This window comes from Schistocerca piceifrons, chromosome 2, assembly GCF_021461385.2.
Source record: "Schistocerca piceifrons isolate TAMUIC-IGC-003096 chromosome 2, iqSchPice1.1, whole genome shotgun sequence".
Taxonomy (NCBI): Eukaryota; Metazoa; Arthropoda; class Insecta; order Orthoptera; family Acrididae; genus Schistocerca; species Schistocerca piceifrons.
This window is the reverse complement of record NC_060139.1, coordinates 478,023,369-478,030,847: the sequence shown is the minus strand read 5'-3', so window position 1 is coordinate 478,030,847 and position 7,479 is coordinate 478,023,369. Positions and strand designations below refer to the sequence as shown.

The window sequence follows — 7,479 nt, the reverse complement described above, 5'->3', positions numbered from 1 at the left end:
TATTCAACACGGTGGCGTTGCTGTCAGAGTTCCTCCGAGCCATAACATGACGTCCTGTGACTGCACGAAAAGCATTATTCAACACGGTGGCGTTGCTGTCAGAGTTCCTCCGAGCCATAATCCGTAGTAGCTGTCATCCACTGCACTAGTAGCCCTTGGACGACCTGAACGAGGCATGTCATCGACAGTTCCTGTGTTCCTGTCTCTCTGTGTCTCCTCCATGTCTGAACAACATCACTTTGGTTCAGTTCAAGATGCCTGGACACTTCCCTGGCACAAAGTAACAATTCAGACATGATCGAACTGCGGTATTGACTGTCTAGTCGTTGTTGAACTACAAACAACACAAGCTGTGTATCTCCTTCCTGGTGGAATGACTGGAACTGATTGGCTGTCAAACCCCTACATCTAACAGATGGAGGGGTTTGCTGCTCATGCATGGTTGTTTACATTTTTGGGCGGGTGTAGTGAGATCTCTGAACAGTCAAAGGGTCTGTGTCTGTGATACAATATCCAGTCAACATCTATCTTCAGGATTTCTGGGAACTGGGGTGATACAAAACTTTTTTTGATGTGTGTATATGTATATTAATTTAAACTATTAAGAGCTAGTTGTACAAACTCCAGTTGGCAGCCGGTTAAGCTCTACTATCGGAATAGCATGAGAAACACGTTGTACAGCCCAGAGTAATGCCTAACCGGTGACTAAATTCAAGTTAACTAAACCAGTGATTTGTAACCGGTTGGCGAGCTTAACCAGGGAATAATTTTTCAAGATGGTAGAGATAGCGACAGATGGAGACAGCGATGATGAGATTTTGGCTGAACTGATCATGAGAATGAGGAAGGAAAAGAGAGAGAGAGACAATGCCAATTCCAAATTTATAACAGATTTTGCGTGTCAAAGGAAGCAGTACTTCATCTTGTCAATCTTGTACTTGAAAAACAGGAGTGCATGTGGCGGACAGATGACACTCTTTTTTCCTGTTTTCTTAAATAATACTGTTGTAGTGAAATGCATTTCAGTTCAGTACCTTGTGAATTCTGTTGAGTTAACTTACGTAAATCAGGCACATTAAAATGACAATTCGTGGAAAATAACCAAAACAATACACAACCTAATTTGCAAAAAAAAAACTTTTAATTTATATATTAAATAAATGAAGTGCCTGATTAAAGGGTTATCTTGATAGGGTAAATTAAGTAAATAAAAATTTGCTGCAGTAGCAAAAAGGACTGTTTTGTTTTATTTAGCAGACAGTACCATAATAGAGTTAACCAAATCAAAATGCTACTCCAGTTATGTTTACTACTTGTATTAAAACATTTTTCTGTTTCTGCCATTATTCATAGAAGCCAGTGAACTATTTGTTCTCTCTCATACTAAGTTTAACACAGTACGATTAAGAGCAAAGTCAGCTATAGAATGTAGCTGTTGTTTCTCAGTTATTAATATTATCCACATAAGCCCACCCATATTTCTTATAAAATAACAGCTATACTTATATGTTATAAGAGCAGAAAACGAATCTTAGTTACTGAATCTCCATAGCTATAGCATGTGAAAGGAGTACCTGGAATGCTATTTTTTTTTTAACTTTTCTTGAATGTCAAATAGTTTTCAGTGTTCTCCTTTATGTCAAACTGTAGGTAGTTGATGGTAACGTAAATTGAAATATCTTGGATTGCACTTGTGTGAAGTACCATTTTTCTGGAACTGATGGCTTCCCGGTATTATAATTGTTTAGTATAACAAAAAGTTTAAGAGCACACTAATGCCCCTAGTTCACTATGCCAGATCTATAAGCGAATGCTTCAGAGCAACAGAATTGTCCGCCAACTTGCATTATTCCCGTAAACATGTAAATTATTTGTGCTTACTCAAGCTACGTTTAATACCATAAAAGTAATAGCAAACTCAGTAAAAAACAAACAAAGAAAGAAAGAAAAACAACAATGCTGTAGCAGATAGCTGTGGTATTTCTCAGCTAATAGTATTATTCACATAACCACATCCATATTTATCATAAAGTAATTATCTATGTGTTAAAAGAACATAGGTACTTTTCATTCAGCTAGCAGGAATATTGAGTCATCCAGCCTACAATGGAAGGAGTGGCTGCTAAATTATGTTCTTAAATTTCTCTTCAGTTGTCTCAGGTAGTTCTTTTCTTTCCTTCAGAAATGACTCTGTTCCACCAATGAACCAGCTAGTGACACTCAGATATTTTGCCTCTGGTGATTTCTTTCTGTCCATTGGAGACTTCATTAGTTTTGGCAAGGGGACAGCCAACGCGATTATTAAAAGGATGTGTATCACACTGGACAGCATGCACAAAAGAGAATTTTTAATTATTTCAGTTCTCTGATGCAATTAAAATAAAATAAAATAAACAAATATATATGGATTAATACATTTTTATTCTGAAATCATTTGTAGTAATTTTTATAACTGGTCCTAATTTTGAGCTTTACGATCCTTTTTTTTTATAACTCTGCTAATTCTATCACATTTAAGAACAGGTATTTTATTCTGACAACAAAACTGACAGTTTTAAGCTGAGATGACAAGAAAAGAAGGAAGAACACAGTGAAGGTGTCACATCTGCGGTTACTTCCCCTTCCAGATTAACTTATATGTGCTAGAGATGATTCCACAGCCCAAAATTATCTATGAAGAGAAAATATATATATATATATATATATATATATATATATATATATATATATATATATATATAAAAGATGATGTGACTTACCGAACGAAAGTGCTGGCAGGTCGATAGACACACAAACATACACACGAAATTCAAGCTTTCACAACAAACTGTTGCCTCATCAGGAAAGAGGGAAGGAGAGGGGAAGACGAAAGGAAGTGGGTTTTAAGGGAGAGGGTAAGGAGTCATTCCTATCCCGGGAGCGGAAAGACTTACCTTAGGGGGAAAAAAGGACGGGTATACACTCGCACACACACACACACACACACATATCCATCCACACATATACAGACACAAGCACACATATTTAAAGACCGTGTTAATATATTACATTTAATTAAATTTAAATACCTATAAGTTCATTTTATTATTATTAAAAGATTATTTTAATACATTTATTTACCGAGTATTACTGCTACTTATGTTTTTAGCTTAAAATAAATTATTGTATTATAAAATATATAATAATATGTAGATTAATATTAAATATTATTATAATTGGATATAATAAATAAGATTAATAATATTAAATATAATATATTAATATAAATAATTATAATAATATAATTAAGAAATTATCTATAAATCATTCAGTTAATTAATATTTAAGTTAACTTAATTTTATATTAATTTTATATTAATAATATATTACATTAATTTACATATTTGTATCAAATATATTTATTATATTATTTAATCTTTCTTTATTATTAGTGAAAAGAAAGATTAAATAAGAAGGAATACAATACATTTATTGGTATATGTGTTCCATATCTATCTTTATTTATATACAATAGAGAAGTTGTTGTGGTCATAAAGGGGGTCTGCTGCTTTTTATTATTATTTTTTTTTTGCTAATATGTGTAATCTTTTTCTTTCTTTTTCTTTAAATATTTGTATCTTTTCTTTTTTCTTGTTTTGGTTAATTTTTAAATTTCTAATTTTTTGTTCCTAAAAGTTTTATTCTTGCTTGTTTATTCACTTTTTCTTTGTATTATATGTAAGTTTAGTTAAACTAAATGTTCATTTTGCAGTAATTTTATTTAATTATCGAATGATTTTGGATTTAGCACTTGATTTAGTATCGGCATTATTCATGCCAGCACCTGCGGTTATACGATTGATACAAGTGAATATTATTGGTTAAAACAGTTGTTTATATAATTAGGGTTAAAATATAAATTTGTAAGGTTAAATGTTAAAATTTATTTGTAGCTTTTTTATGAATCTGTGAAATTTAAATAATAAACTAGGATTAGATACCCTATTACTTTAAATGTTAATTATATTTACCAGGGTACTATTAGTTAAGGTCTGTAAACCCAAAGAATTTGGCGGTATCTCATTCCATTCAGAGGAAACTACCCCGTAATTGATACTACACGATTTACTCCACTTACTTTATTTGTTTGTATATCTCCGTTATCAGAGAATCTTTTTAGAGTGATAATTCTTGAGATTTATAATTATAAAATATTTCAGGTCAAGGTGCAGCTTATAGTTAAAAGGAGGTTGGTTACAATAGATTTTTGTTTATAATGGATTTGATGGTGAAATACTGTTGATGAAGGTGGGTTTGATAGTAATTTGATTTATTTAATTTAACTGATTGGCTCTGAGGTATGTACACATCGCCCGCCGCTCTCATTATTGATTATACTATTTTGATTATTTTAAAGTAGCTTCAATTTAGATGAGATAAGTCGTAACATAGTAGATGAACTGGAAAGTGTATCTATGAAGAGGTTCAAGATATGTCTTATTAGTAAAGTGTTTCACTTACACTGAAAAATTTTCTGTGCAAACCAGGATATCTTGATTATTTATTTTATTATACTGATTTTTTTGTTTAATTATTTTATATAAATAATTTTGTTGGATTTTGAAAATTATAGTGTATTGGTAATTTAAATGTTTTATGAAATATTATTTTAAATTTTTTAAAGTAGATTTTATTTATTGTGCCTTTTGTATCATGGTTTATTAAAATTTTAGTATTTATTTCACTTGTCTCAATTTGGGTTGATTTATAAATAATTTATAGTTAATGTATCATAATTATTAAATTATTTATAGAAATGAGATGTTAATCATTTCCTAAGATATGTAGTTTCTTAAGAAAAAAATTAATTTTTTAAGGTTAGTTGTTTTTATTTAATATTTTAAGTATAAATATTAACTTATTTATTCTTTAAGGGATAAGCTTTATAGTTATTAACCTATAATTTGTTTTTAAAAATATAATAGTAAGCTTTAGACCAGGTATCTTTAAGTTTGTGTTTTAGTTCATTATTTTATATTTTGATTTTATAACTATTTTACGTTTCTTTATTAAGATTATTGATTTAATTTTTAAACCTTTGTAATAATAATAGAATTAGTATATTTATTTGTATAAAATTTTTACCTTGTAAATTTATTATAAGGAACTAGGCAAAATTGATTTGCACCTGTTTATCAAAAACATGTCCTCTTGAAAATATTTTGAGGTCTGGCCTGCTCACTGAGCAGATTTTTAAAGAGCCACGATATTTTGACCATTCAAAGGTAGCATAATCATTAGTCTCTTAATTAGTGGCTGGAATGAATGGCTTGACAAGAAATCAACTGTCTCTTAATAAATGTTTGAATTTAACTTTTGAGTCAAAAGGCTTAAATTCTTCTTCAGGACGTGAAGACCCTATAGAGCTTAACGTTTTACTTTTATATAGTTTTTTGTTTGTCTTTCTATATTTAATGATGATCTTTTGTTGGGATGACATGAAAATAAATAAACTCCTCATTATTATATCATTGATTTATGTTTGTTGTTTTGATCCATAATTTATGATCATAAGATTAAGTTACCTTAGGGATAACAGCGTAATTGGTTTTGGGAGCTCATATCAACAAAGCAGATTGCGACCTTGATGTTGGATTAAGAAAAATTTTGGGTGCAGGAGCCCAGTGATTAGGTCTGTTCGACCTTTAAATTCTTACATGATCTGAGTTCTGACCGGCGTGAGCCAGGTCGGTTTCTATCCTAAGACTATTAATCCATATTAGTACGAAAGGACCATATGGTTAAAATAATTTTTACTATTTTGATTAATATTAATTAATTTACTGTTTTGACAGATTAATGTGTTGAATTTAGAATTCATTTATGTAGATTTTTTCTACAAATAGTATTGATACTTTATGATTTATTTATGTTTATTTTAAATTTTCTTTTATTAGTTAGTGTTGCTTTTTTAACTTTGTTGGAGCGGAAGGCTTTAGGTTATATTCACATTTGTAAGGGTCCAAATAAAGTAGGATTTCTAGGGATCCCACAGTCCTTTAGCAATGCTTTATGTTGATTTGTAAGGAGCAGCCTATTCCTATTATATCTAATTATTTACTTTATTATTTTTCTCCTGCTTTTAATTTAATGTTTTCTTTGGCTGTTTGAGTAATTTTCCATTACTTAACTTATATGTGTTTTTTTCTTATGGATTTTTGTTTTTTTGTGCTGTACTAGATTAGGTGTTTATACAATTATAATTGCTGGGTGATCTTCTAATTCAAATTATTCTTTATCAGTTTCCCTTCGTTCTGTTGCTCAAACAATTTCATATGAAGTTAGTTTAGCTTTCATTTTATTGTTTTTAATTATTTTAATTGGTGGTTATAACATGTTTGATTTTATAAATTATCAGCTTTATTGCTGATTTATTATTATTTCTTTTCCCTTAGCTTTAGCTTGTTTTGCTTCTTGTTTGGCCGAGACTAATTGTTAACCTTTTGATTTTGCTGAAGGTGAATCTGAGTTAGTTTCAGGCTTTAATATCGAATATGGTGCTGGTGGTTTTACTTTAATTTTTTTAGCTGAGTATACTAGAATTGTTGTGATAAGAATGTTATTAGCTTTAATTTGGGGGGGGGTGATTTTTATTCTTTTATATGTTTTATTAAGCTTGCTATTATATCTTTTCGTTTTATTTGAGTTCGGGGTACTTCACCACGGTTCCGTTATAAGTTGATATACTTAGCTTGAAAAATATTTTTACCTTTATCTTTAAATTTTTTTATTTTCTTTGTTGGTTTAAAGATTTTATTTATCTCATTTATTTAGTGATATTTTTTAAGAAAAGTTAATAGAAGAGTTAAACTTCTAGTTTGATGTTTTCAAAACATATGCTTTTCCTAAGCTAATTAACTTATTTATTCCTTAATTAGCTTCCCTCATGCATTTGCAACATGGACATTAATTAAGAAGTATTTAAAGTAGATAATTGTTAAGATTTGTTCTGTTATGATATAAGGTTCTTCAACTGGTCGTTTACCAATTCATGTTAATAAACATACAACAACTACTATCATTCAGAATAGAATTTGATTGATAGGGTAGAATTGGATACCTCGGAATGGTGGTTTATTATAGAATGGTAAAATTATTAAGATTAGAATAAGATTAAGAATAACTTGTTAGGAATTGATCGCAGAATTGCAAGTCCACATAGGAAATATCAATCTGGTTGAATGTGAACTGGTGTTACTAATGGATTGGTGGGTACATAATTATCTGGGTCTCCTAGAAGTAAGGGTTAATTAAAATAATATAATTAATAACAATGTTATTAATACAAATGTGATAGAATCCATGAAAGTAAAGTATGGATGAAATGGAATTTTTTCGATATCTCCGTTTAGCCCTAATGGGTTATTAGATCCTGTTTGATGAAGGAAGAATTAATGAATTGCTGCCATAGCTGCAATAATAAATAGTAATACAAAATGA

At 29.9% G+C, this 7,479-nt stretch overlaps 1 pseudogene; it reads left to right on the top strand.

Annotated features, from left to right (window-relative positions):
• Window positions 1-5,300: 5,300 nt before the first annotated feature.
• LOC124775500 lies at window positions 5,301-6,813 on the top strand (annotated as a pseudogene).
• Window positions 6,814-7,479: the final 666 nt, after the last annotated feature.